The 13,671-nt window shown below is 27.0% G+C and overlaps 1 pseudogene; it reads left to right on the forward strand.

Moving 5' to 3' along the window:
- Positions 1 to 9,415: 9,415 nt before the first annotated feature.
- On the forward strand, positions 9,416 to 13,437 carry LOC106441263 (annotated as a pseudogene).
- The last annotated feature ends 234 nt before the right edge of the window (positions 13,438 to 13,671 follow it).

The raw sequence follows: 13,671 nt of genomic DNA on the forward strand, positions 1-13,671 counted from the left end.
ATATGTCGTTTTTGTTAACAATACAATATTGTTGATAATAGAATTACTGTTGTTAATGATGCTGGTATTTTTCTTAAAGAAAGGTCTATATCTCATCTGGTTTTGTTCCATATAAACTTGAAATTAAGTAAACTTCTTATGCTGTACTTATTTATGAAGAAGAGTCAGGTCTTTGTGTTTAGTAAATTGCATAGGGTGTGGTTTGTATGATATATCAAGTTCTAGAGGTGAATTGCGTACAAAAATGTTTTTTTGGTTTGGGTCTAATTTGTAATGTTGTTTCTGATCATAAACCGGTTTGAGAAAATAGTATTTGTCGGTTTGTCGTATTCGTATGGTAAATAACTAAATATATTCTTACGGTTCTCTCGGTTTGCAAATAAAAATAATTGTAGTTTTTTTAAGTGTACTTCTGTGTTCATCTAACAATTCAGGATCCAAAACAACTAACATCAATTGACTGTTTTAGAAACTTATTTATACTTTAGAAAAATCACATACACGTCACTAATTTCAACATTTTTATTTTCATATAATGGGGACTATACGACACCATCTAAATTGAGAACTTTAGAAATAAAATCACAATGATGTTAAAAAGTGTCTAAAAACGGTTAAACTCTGTACTCATTTATTTAGTGTTCTCTTTTATTTGTCAAAAAGATAGTTTTTAGAATAAAAAAATAAATTCTTTCAAATAGAGAAAGATCAACTAATAAAATATATCTTAAAACACTTCGAGTTCTAAATCATAAATATAAAAAAACATTAATAAAAAGTAATCTCTCATATATATATATAAAGGTTTCTTTTGAAATTCATAAGATATAATAAAAGATGTAACACTATCAATTAAAAAATACAGTAAAAACACTACCAATAACATATGTCAATAAATATTATAATTTTGACAATTTGTTTTCCACTTAAATCCGTAGTACACAAATTATGATTTTTGTTTTTCCCTTAAAAGAGAAAAGAAATATCATACTTTTTGTACTACTGAGTTAAGTTGAAAACAATTTGTTGAAAATAAGTAGCATTCATCCTTTCATATATATATATTAACATATTGAATCACCAAGCAGGCTTATTATAACTTGGCTAAGTTATGATATTTCAAATTTAGCAGTGTGGTATGCTTCTCTCTGGACAGCAATTCAATGCAGACGCTGCCAACACAACGCAAATTTCCAAAATTAGAAAAAAAGCAATTTCTCCTGCATTCTTAAGGAAAAAGATGAATATTTTAATTTATATGCATACAATATTTACATCTTATGTTTAAACCGCTTTCCCTCAAACTTTGATCCTCCACCCGCAATTAAATACCATTCTACACAATATATTACAGACTTCAAGAGCTTATTGTAAACCACCAGAGCATGGTATGTGAGGGCAACATGAATGCCCATTAGGCTCAGAATGATGTATTTTTAATCCCAATCAACAGAATACGATTAATTTCTACAAGAAACAATAAAATTATTTACAAAAGATAATTAGTAAAACACTCAAAATTAAAGAAAATTTCACTATAAATTCAAAATTGAATATAAACTGAAACAAACATATATTATAAAACATCAATTGGTGTTACATAATATATTATAAGTATTATCTATGAAATTATTAAAACTATTAATATATTACTTTAAATATAAATTTTATAATTTTATTACATTAAAGTTGATTTAGTTTGGAAGTGGGTGTATTAATTTATTATCGTGAGAAAATTGGTTATTGAAATAATATTAAAATCTGATACTCTTAGAAACAAAAAAATTACTTATTTTCACTTTAGATTTTCTTCAACTATATCAAATTGAAATAGAAATCAAATAGAAAAAATATAAATCATTACATTTTCCATTTATTTAATTTAAAATTTTTATGTTCCAAAACAAAAACAATGTTAGTTGTTTTTTTTTCAAATCAAAACAACAAAGTTTAATACATTACAATTTGATCTTAAAATAAAAAGATATTATATTTATTAGTTTCAATATAAAGTAAATTTTCAAATATTTTATAAAATTAAAATTATTTTAATATAAAATAGTTTTAGTGTAAACTCTCCCGCCCGTAGGGTGGACCAACCCCTAGTACATGTAATAGAGACGAATTAAATAAGATGAATGAAATGGAATGGATTTCCTTTGTCAAAATTGTTTTGGAATGTTTTTTTAGAATTGATAGAATGAACATTCCATTCCATTCATGTTAAATGATAACAAAAAATTATGGAATTGATCATTCCAAAGCATTTTATTCCAAAAATAGTTAATCCAGTTCTAAAGGCTAATAAGCAAAAACAAAGGGGGTGATTGGTAGTTGCTGTAGGTGCTGTCCACAGCCCTATTTATTTCCACAGCACCAAATTCAGAGCAATCAAGCTTTAAATTTTTTTTTGAAACCACAGCTCTTAAAATATCCTACAGCTGTACAAGTGCTCTGCAGAGCCAAATATCCAAAGCAATTTTTTAGTGCTTCAATAAAATTCTACAGCAATAAAATCTAAAGCCACAACAAAAAATCTACAGATTTTTTTCTACAGCAAAATATTTAAAGCTACAGCCATTACCAATCGGACCCAAAGTATTAGTAAATTTTGATTTAATTGTTTATCCTTATAGATTCTAACCGAAAAATCCAAATATCTATAATTCTATCAAGAAAGAAATATTAATATATAATACCATAAGAAACAGAACAAATCACAAATACTAATAGTATTAAAAACGAATATCCAATCTGATACTTTATATACATACTAATATTGACTCTATGCTCCGCATGAAAATATTTTTCTTGCAAATAAATACATTTCAGTCACTAATTTTTTACTACTTAATGTATATTACTATAACTATTGAATATATATATGACACAAATTATTAGCTCATTTCAGAAATGACTAAACCATGGACAAAAAAACTAACTATGCAACGTGGATTGAATATTTTTCTTCACATGTTAATTTGAAATTCCAGTAAAAGAATTATAAATATAAGTGGATAATCCCTTATTTTGAAGAACACATAATCATAATGATTTTTCCATGTTTCAGTTTACTTTAACTCGTTTCTAATGTTATATATGTGTATATATATATATAAGTATACACACGGAAAGCATTTACCTTCTTTATTAAAAAAGTTATTCTTTTGAGTTTACAAACAGTTGCATTCATTTGTGATTGACATTTGGAATACTTTCAAATTATTTTTAGAAATTTTTACGCTAGAGACACTTTCCCACTTTCAAATTACACTACAAGACACTTATCACTTTCGACACACTTTCTTTTATCAAAAAGACTTTTATGACCCTAAACTAAAGAGAATCTTTCTCCTTTTCTTATTTCATTTTATTATTTTTCTTATTCTACTTTATGTATTTATTTACTTATATCTCAAGTTCTAAAATATATTAAACAAAAATAATTGTCATAATAAACTATATATAAGATTCTCTATCTTTTAAGATCCATGTTCATATATATATTAATGTGTAAGCAAAATGTGGACGTAGACACGAAAGCGTGGATAACAAAATTAAAAATTAGTTGTGAACATGAACATCTTAACAAAATTATAAACTAGTTGTGGACATGGACACTATTCTTTCGATTCCATTCATCATCTCGGGATCTAAATTCAACTCTAATCAAAATTACATCCATCCACATCATGACAAAACGCAAATTCCTTAGATCAAAAATCTTTGACATGCAAGATTTATTACTCTCCGACAAAAGGTAAACGCTTCTTCGATTTTCTGTCCGCTCATACTCACAATATCATCTCTTTCTCATCTTGATTGAAGTCTAATTGCAGATAATTTATCAATTGAGCTGAAGAAGCCAAGTGTTTGTATTGGAGATAACAGAGTCGGTGTCCATGTTTTATGGTATAATTTTAGTAACATGAGTCCATATCTACGTATTGTTGTATAGTTTTATGGAATTAAAATAGAGAGTTTGTCCACATTATCTACTATAAACACATTAACATCACATATCCACACATTATTCATCACTCATCCACACATCACCCGTCCACAAATCACCCAACAACGCATCATTCGTCCACAAATCACCCATCCACAAGTGCCATTTCCATTAAAGGAAAAATTATCCACAATCTGTTGTTGGCCCATAACAAAGTGTGTCATATGTAAGAAGTGTCTCTAGGTGTAATAGAAATTCAAAAAGTGTCTTAGTGTAATCAACTCTTATTTTTAGTGGTTGAATGTAGTTAATTAACAATAATTATTTATAGAAAGGGTTGAAACTTTTTTTAAAACTATTTTATACATGGTCTTCATTAAGACAGCCAAAATGGTCAAACAATAATTTAGAGCATTGAAACCCTAATTATTTCTGTGTAAAAACTAAAAAGCAAATAAAATTATTTTTACCTGAATTCACTTGTTAAACGTTTTTTTTTTTTGTTAAAGGGTTTTCAGTGGTTAAACGTTTTGCATCTCATTTTATCTAATCTACTTGTCTTCAACCTTCGCCAGTTTTAGTCTAGAATAGATCTCATCAAATTTTCAACCAGCTTTGATGTCTCGTGCCCGTGCATGTCTGCAGCAAATAAAGATACTTTAAAAACTGAACAATACAAATATTTATGCATTTTCTGTTTACTCAGATTTTAGAGAATTAGTTTCTTATGAATTGGTTATGTGCATGAATATACCTGCATATTCTGGAAACCATGCAACAAAATCCTTAGGTTAGATGAATCTCTCCATAATCGCCATACCAATAGCAATCTCTTCCGAGGCGATGATTTATACTCGATGCTTAGAAAGAGGACACATGTATATCGATCAAAATATGCATGCTTTAGATAAACTTGTCCATGATGAAAGATAGAAGTTTCGCATTGGTGGAAAAAAAAAATTTTGTAAAGGTAAAGGATCAGTTGTTTCTTTGAGCAACTGAAGATAGTAAAAGAACGATTTTACTGAAGGTTTTTATTTTTTTTAATGAACTTGTATATAAATTTGTTGATGATCGAACATATCTCAAAGTTTATTTATTTATGTTATAAACAGTTTATGTGAAAGAGGTGGAGAAAAAGTGAAAGTGGTGGGGATCGTGGTTTCAAAACGAAAAATGGTGGTATGAAACTTGTTGATGAAATAATTTTGAAGTTTTTAAAATTAGTACTAAGAAGTTTCCGTGAAAATGGTGGAGTCGTAGCCTCAAGTGAGAATGAAACTTCTCCTTTTTAATCTGAGGATACCAATGATGCATTATTTCTTTTTCCAATTAATCTTGACACACAAAATATATATAACGGAAAGTAAAACTGAATGGGGTAAAGTCTTTATATCTTTATTTTCTATATATATACATATATATATATATACATATATATATATATTCTTTGCCACATGTCAATTTCTGATTAGTCAGCCAACTTGCATTTTATTATATAAAGGATATTTTAAGAGTTATATAAATATATTATACAAAATTTTTGCAATTTTTTAAATATTTTTATTTAAATTAATCATTTTTAATAAAATATCATTATTTTATATTATATTTGGATTTTTATTTACTTTTTAATTTGTATTATCTTTTTGTATATCGAATAAGAAATCCGGTTAAAATATTTTCTGCATATCAAGACACTGAATATCCGAATAGCTACGGATCAAACTAAATTAGATAATTGATTATTCAGGTAAAATAAATCTGATCACAAATACCTTTAAAAACATACGATTTGATTCGTGCACAACCCTAATCATATCATCTGTGGTTCTCAATTTGTACCCTTTTTGAGGCTTTGTTCGGTCAAAAGTTTATGAAAAACTAAATCTTATATGTGGACTACATTGCTTTAATAATTTAATTTTTTTTTTGAATTTGTTTTTAATTTTATATAGATTGCTTGATGCATGGTATACATTACCACAAATACTTTATTTTTCATTGTATCTTTGTTATATACTTCAACTTTTGTACAAATGTGCTTATATATATATATATATATATATACTAGGTGCACGCACGACATTAATATAATGATTTACTTCATTTTTATGGATATTGGATATTAGTATTTGATTTTATTCGTAGAGTTACATATATTCAGATTTTTTGTTCGAATCAAAAAAGATAACAAATCAAATCAAAATTTACATATATTTCCCAGTCCTACATGCATGTGCATATTAATGTGAACACCTATATAACTAAATATTCACTACAAGTGAAGTATTTTAATTCTATTGAAAGCTGAAATATTCTTTTTGTAGTAATGAAATGATTTGTCTTAATATTTTTTTTAATTATTATCTAGATTTGATTTGATTTGATTTTTCATGCATCTATATTATTAAAAGAGAAATACCCATATAAATTACCACTTAATTTTTTATTTTATTTACAATCATATGTCACTGAAGAAATAAATTTACTTACCTTTTAAAATTCTTGTCTTTTACAGTTTAATTAATGCATATCCTAAATCTAACTTTGATTTAAAAACGAGTATAATGCATATTTATAGGAATTTCTATTTTGAATCATGTACATGCAAGTGTAAATGCATATTTATAGGGAATTTCTATTTTGAATTATTCTTTCAACCAGCTTTGGTAACAATACAATCGGTTTTCATATCTAATAACAATCAATTCAAAATAATTAACTAAATAATTAGCGTGTGTAAATATATGTTTGTAAAGATTTTCCATCTCAAATTATTTTTTATACGGTTAACTTTCTCATAAAGTAATTAAATAATTAGCTAAAATTATGGGCCTCAACTAATTTAAGAGGACCCGAAATATTATGTATCTTTATACAAACTTAAGCTCATAATTAATTTGTAATTATTTTAGTTTAATTTATACATTCATTTTTAGAAATCTTAATCTATTATATAAAAATCCGATAAAATATGTAAAATCGTTAAGTATTACGATTAAATTTTACTCAAAAAATCGTTAATCTAGGATACAAGTTCTCTATTTTCTTCATATTTTTATTGATAAAAATTAAAAAAATCTATGAAGATTAAATTTTACAAATGAATCATTTAGTATAATAATAAAAAATAAATAAATAAATATTCGTGCGGTTTTGGAAATCAAAGTCTAGATGATGGTAAAAAACTAACTTCTTACTTAGAATATAAAACATATTTAAAGAATATAACTAAAAAAATCTAAAGTAAAAAAATAATTAGGAGTTATCTACTCGGTCAAGCAATGGTTGATCAGGTAGTCAGATTCCAGATTTTAACGATTTTTACAAGTTTTATCGAGTTTTTATATAATAGTTCTTTTTAAACCCAAACTGGATGATTACATATAGGTCAGCAGATTTACCAGTTCGATCTCGAATCGAGGTCGAATTTCAAAACACATTACAATAACTATGTAACACAAGTACAACATTTACTCATTTAGTATAACTTGCCCCAAAAAAAATATTTTGTATAACTAAAATTTAAAATTTAAAATAAATACCTGCGTGGTTGCGCGGGTCATGGTCTAGTTTAGAAATTATAATATGAACCATTGGTTTGACATGAGGACTGTCTAAAATTCATATAACATGAAACCAAACAAATAGTTTTTGGTTATCATTGAAAAATCTAAAAACTTAAAGCATTTTAACCGAATAAACATAATATATATTGATTTAGAATGATAGTTATATTTTAGTAGATTAAAAATAAAAATAAAACTAACATAAAACCAAACTGATTTTGAGATTAAACATATCTAATATCTTCTTATCCTAAGAAATAAAGAAATTAATAATTTTGCTCCATGCAAGGTGCGGGTTATTACCTAGTGTTATATTATATATAATATGTCCATTATAGACCATTCATTTATCAAATTGAAATTATTATATATTCTTTCCATAAATAAAACCTACAGAGTCACCGAATGTGATTGATATATATGGCAATTAATGATTTTAAATGATAAATATTTGATAACAATTTGTATACTTGATATAATTTTGTTTAATTATTTATTATTAAAATAAAGGGAAATACCCTAGGATAGTACTAAAAAAATTTATGTCACAAATATAGACTCTAAGGATCAAATTGACCAAAATATTTCATTAAAGAGGTAAATATACATTTATACCACTAGGGTTAATTAATCCAAACCTTAAGGTTTAGAGTTAAGAGGTGGAGATTTGGGATTGACATTTAAAATTTTATAAAATAAAAAATAAATATTAAGAATTTGAAAATAAAAATTTTAAAAATAAAAATTTTAAAAATAGTTTCAAAAGTATTTTCAAATTACAAAAAGAAAATTTTCGAAAAAAAAAAATTCAAAAGTTTTTTAAAAAAATTATAAGAAAGTTCGAATTTGAAAACATATAATCTAAAACTATAAAAAAAATTTACTTTTATTTTTATTTTTTATATATATCTAGGATATTAGGGTTCTTTTACCTATTAAATGAAACATTTTGGTAATTTTCCTCTTTCTGGTTTATTTTTGTGATCAAAACTTGAAAATGGTATATTTAGGAGAATTGCCCTAAAATAAATTACACAAATATATTAATCATATAATAAAAATTTAGACTTTTTTTGTATATGTTGTATTTTGAAATTTTCAAAACGAGTTTAAATTACTAAAACTATTAAAAGTCTCACATAAAATTTTGTGATCAAGGTTTAAATTTTTTTTTATAATAAGATACAATGATTATAAAATCATATGATGAAATAATTTTATTTTAATAGGTGTTTATGTTATAGGTGTTTATATATATATATTTCATATCGTTTAAATTAAAGTATACATCTTATGAAAATACATACTTATATTTTGATATCTGTGTTGAACATATATTGAAAATTTAATATTTTAATTTTGAAATTTTCATTGTTTTTTTAAATGATTGTAAATTATTGAAACCACTAAACATTCCACATTAAAAAAAATCGCTAGTGTAAAATTTTGTTACACAAATATGCAAATAATCATAAAATCTTATAAGTAAAAAGCTCATTTAATTAATATCCATATTAAAAGTATACTATATATCTTTGTTAATATCATTTAAATTTAATTATATATTATATACAATAGATAAGATTAATTTTTTGATTTATTTATCCTAAAATGATTGCGAATAAACAAGAGCAGTCGTTTGATTTATATGCGCACAACAATTTATTACATAATAGTAACTGATTTCTTAGTTATTTAATATATAATTATTATTTTATTATTTCGTAATATGCAGAAAAACTTAAAATAAGCAATAAATATAAAATATTTATACTGCACAAGGCGCGGATTTTAACCTAAGTATGTATCTCTTTAATAATTTTAAATCTTAAACATTTTCTAAATCTCAGACCAAAAAAAATAACGAGAAGAGAATAAACTCAAAAATCAATTTTTTGTCAAGGAATAACCAAAATGAAAAAAAGCATCACAAAAATAAAAAAAATATTGAAGATAGATCGGATTGGCACGTAAACTTAAACTTCTCATAACCATAATTAACTTTTAAATTGCTAAATCAAGATATAAAACTGAGCTGACATAGTTTCATTGTAACCAAATTGTAGGCCTGAGATTCTTCGGGTTAAACGTTAGGTTCATATGCGATAAGTGATTTTTTGACTTAAAATATTTTTAAAAATGGGATCAACTCATCAATAAATAAATTATGTAATTAACAAAAAATTAAAAAAAAATGTTTAAGAGCCAAAAAATATTAATTCGATCAAGAATATACATTTTATTTTTCATACGATATTTTTTAAATAATTTTCATATAAATTCATCATGCGCTAGGCGCATGTCTTATCATAATTTAATAGCTATTATAATAACTTATATACAAATATAGTGATTTATATAAGAATATAAATCATTATATCATTTTCTATAAATTAGTTTTTGCTCATCATCTTATGTATTTTATAGATATAAAAAAATTGATCAAACAATATTATTATTTCTATAATTTTGACAGCATGTTACCATAAATCAATTTTTGTAATATTACGTAGATTATTTGGTAAGTGATATTAATTGGTTATATACTTGCATTTTATTTTTAGACCAAATAAAATAAATGAAAATTAAAATTCACCGATCAATCAAATCTCCTATATAATAAATTTGGTTAAACGACAACTTTGAAAAACATGCTTACGTGTCAAGGTCAGAGCGCTTTTCTGTATTTTCTTATAACTATACCGACTTTACTAGAATTATATAAAGAGTGATATTAAATAGGCATTCAATACTTTACTATATATCATCAACTTTAAATAGAAATAAGTAAATATTAAACTTTTTTCTTTGATGTTTGTCATTTATTATATTTAAAAAAAAAAGAAAATCGTGATTATTTTTATGGAAATAAAGACTGAAAAAGAATATGAAGCAGGAGGGATTCCTGCAACAGGAATCTTACATATTTTTATATATATAGTATAGATATTTAAATAATTAATAAATTTCTCGGATCTCAAGTTGGACCGGTTCAAAAAATGACACAAATCGATAAAATAATAAGATAATAATATTTTAGAAATTTCTATGTAAATATATGGTCACATTAAAATTATAAATTTATAATTTTTGTATATATGCATTTTATATGTACAAACAAACAATTGAATTATTTATTTTATTTCACAACAGAATTATCTCTATATTTTCTTAACACTTCAATATATTTTGCTAGTATTTAGTAAAATTATATGTAAACCACATTTAAATTTTATAAAAACTATTTTATAACACCAAATAATACAGTAAAAATTACGTGAAAGTTGAATTTCAAAAATTTAATTAATGTATATACAGTAAAATCAATTATTTTGTTTATTTTATTAAAAATATATTCTAAAATTAAAAATCCAGAAAAATGAAACTTTTTGTAAATTAAAACTCTATAAATTAATAATATTTCATAGTTCCAATATTATTAATCTACAGAGTTTTTACTGCATAATGTTATAGAATAGTTTGAGCAAAATTTGGTTGCATAACCTATTCTCTCCTTTTTTCTTCGCTTTGCCAACTAATAGTATTTCGATTCTCTCCATTGAAAATACGAAAGAAAATGTGTTTTTTTAGTTTAGCCCATTTGAATTAATTTTGGGCAGAACATATATTTTTAAAACCTATAAAATGGGCTGAGTAAAATTGAATATAAAATTATATTACATTTTTATAAACGTAAAATCAATTATGATGAGGTAAATAAAAAATCAAACTCAATTTTTTAAACAACTAAACTATCATCAAATTACTAAAATAAACACAACAAGAAACATTATTTAATATTTTGCGTCATGTATATTTTAAGTAGAGAAAAAAATGAAAATATATAATTGATTTTACATTGCAAACATGTCATTATCTTAAGTATTTTACTCTGTACCTTGCATGGGTTATCACTTAGTTATAAGAAATTTCTGGACTTTCGTGTAATCAAAAATCGCTTAAATGACTTAATATATAATAGTATTTCCACATAAAATAAAATGAAGGTTATTTCTATAGCGTAAACCTATTTTAATACATTAGATTAAGTTGACTTAAAAAGACAAATGGACTTGACTTTGGAAAAGCTAGACAGGCGACCAGTTTGATACCCATCATGGCGTATATCGTGGATCACGCTAAAAGCGTTAATTCAGAGGTAACACATGTTAGTTCAGGTCACAAACACCTAATCAAATCCCAGTTGCTCATCGTATTTTTGTCTATAAAGTATAAATATATACACACAACAACACAATTTCACAAGGAGACACAACACAAGTTCTCAAAGTCACTTTGGTGTAGCTAAAAAAAAATGGCGCCATCGCATTTTCTATTGGTAACATATCCAGCGCAAGGTCACGTGAACCCAGCCCTCCGTTTTGCTCATAGACTCATAAGAACCACCGGTGCACGTGTCACTTTAGCCACGTCACTCTCCATCTATCATTGCTCTAATATCCTAAACCTCGACAACGTGTACAACCTCTCTCTCCTTACCTTCTCTGATGGATACGATGATGGGGTCATCCCAACCGCTGAAGACGTCCAGAAACGGCTGCTGAACCTCGAACATAACGGCGATAAAACGCTAACAGAGTTCATCGAAGCAAACCGAAGCGGAGACTCTCCCGTGGTTTGCGTGATTTACACGATTCTTCCCAGTTGGGTTCCGAAATTGGCGCATAGGTGTCACCTTCCCTCTGTTCTCCTATGGATCCAACCCGCTTTGGCGTTCAACCTTTATTACAACCACTCGACCAGAACTAACTCGGGTTTCGAGTTCTCGAATCTGCTTACTTTAGAAACCCGTGATCTTCCTTCTTTCCTCTCACCTTCAAACACTAGCAACACAGCACAAGCAGTGTATCTAGACTTGATGGAGTGCCTCAAAGAAAAATCCAACGTGAAAGTCCTCGTCAACACATTCGATTCGCTGGAGCTAGAGGCCTTAACCGCTATCCCGAATATCGAAATGGTGGCCGTTGGCCCTTTACTTCCTCCGGATGTTTTCACAAGGAGCGAATCAGTTAAATATCAAAGTAGTTATACACTTTGGCTAGACTCGAAAGCCGAGTCTTCTGTTATTTACGTTTCTTTTGGAACAATGGTTGAGTTGTCTAAGAAACAAATAGAGGAACTAGCGAGAGCTCTGATAGAATGGAAAACGCCGTTTTTGTGGGTTATAACTGATAAATCAAACAGAGAAGCAAAAATAGAAGGAGAGGAGGAGACAGAGATTGAGAAGATAGCTGGTTTCAGACACGAGCTCGACGAGATTGGTATGAGGTTTTAAGACATAGAGCTGTAGGTTGCTTTTTGACTCACTGTGGGTGGAGCTCAACGCTTGAGAGTTTGGTTCTCGGCGTTCCGGTGGTGGCGTTTCCTATGTGGTCAGATCAACCAACGAATGCAAAGCTTTTGGAGGATCTATGGAGGACAGGTGTCAGGGTGAGAGAGAACGAGGAAGGATTGGTGGAGAGAGGAGAGATAAGACGGTGTTTGGAAGTAGTGATGGATGAGAAGTCGGTGGAGCTGAGGGAAAACGCGGAGAAATGGAAGCGTTTAGCGATTAAAGCGGGTAGAGAAAGAGGGTTAGCGGATAGGAACATGGAGGCTTTTGTGGATTCTCTGTTCAGTGAAGCAGAGGAGGTTAAAGACAAACATATTTAACTTTCAACTAGTTGAAGACTGTTTGTAACCTTGTCCCTCTTCTCATCAGTCTATTATAAAATAAATAACGAATGCATTTAATCTTTGTCTTGGATAAGTTCTCATCATGGGTTGTTATAAGTGCATTAAACAGTAAATTTATTTTATATCAATACAAGAAAAAAGGCATTTGATGTACTTTAGATAACGTTTCCTATATTGTATTCTAATCACATATTTTAATTCAAATCAACATAAATTGTATACATTGGTTAGAGAACCTGGTATAACGAATGTATACAGTCACACATTTAATTGCAAGTATAAAAGCGCATGTCCGAAGGTATGTACAAACTCTTTCTAAAGCCACCAAAAGCACACTTTCTTTTCTTTCAAGAGAAATCTTTGTAAACAATAAATCACATCCCGAAAACGAAAACCTTGTTGCTTACGAAAAAACATAGACAGATTTATAATGTCTTGGGAGTGGAAAAA

This window comes from Brassica napus, chromosome A3 (assembly GCF_020379485.1).
Source record: "Brassica napus cultivar Da-Ae chromosome A3, Da-Ae, whole genome shotgun sequence".
NCBI classification, from domain to species: domain Eukaryota; kingdom Viridiplantae; phylum Streptophyta; class Magnoliopsida; order Brassicales; family Brassicaceae; genus Brassica; species Brassica napus.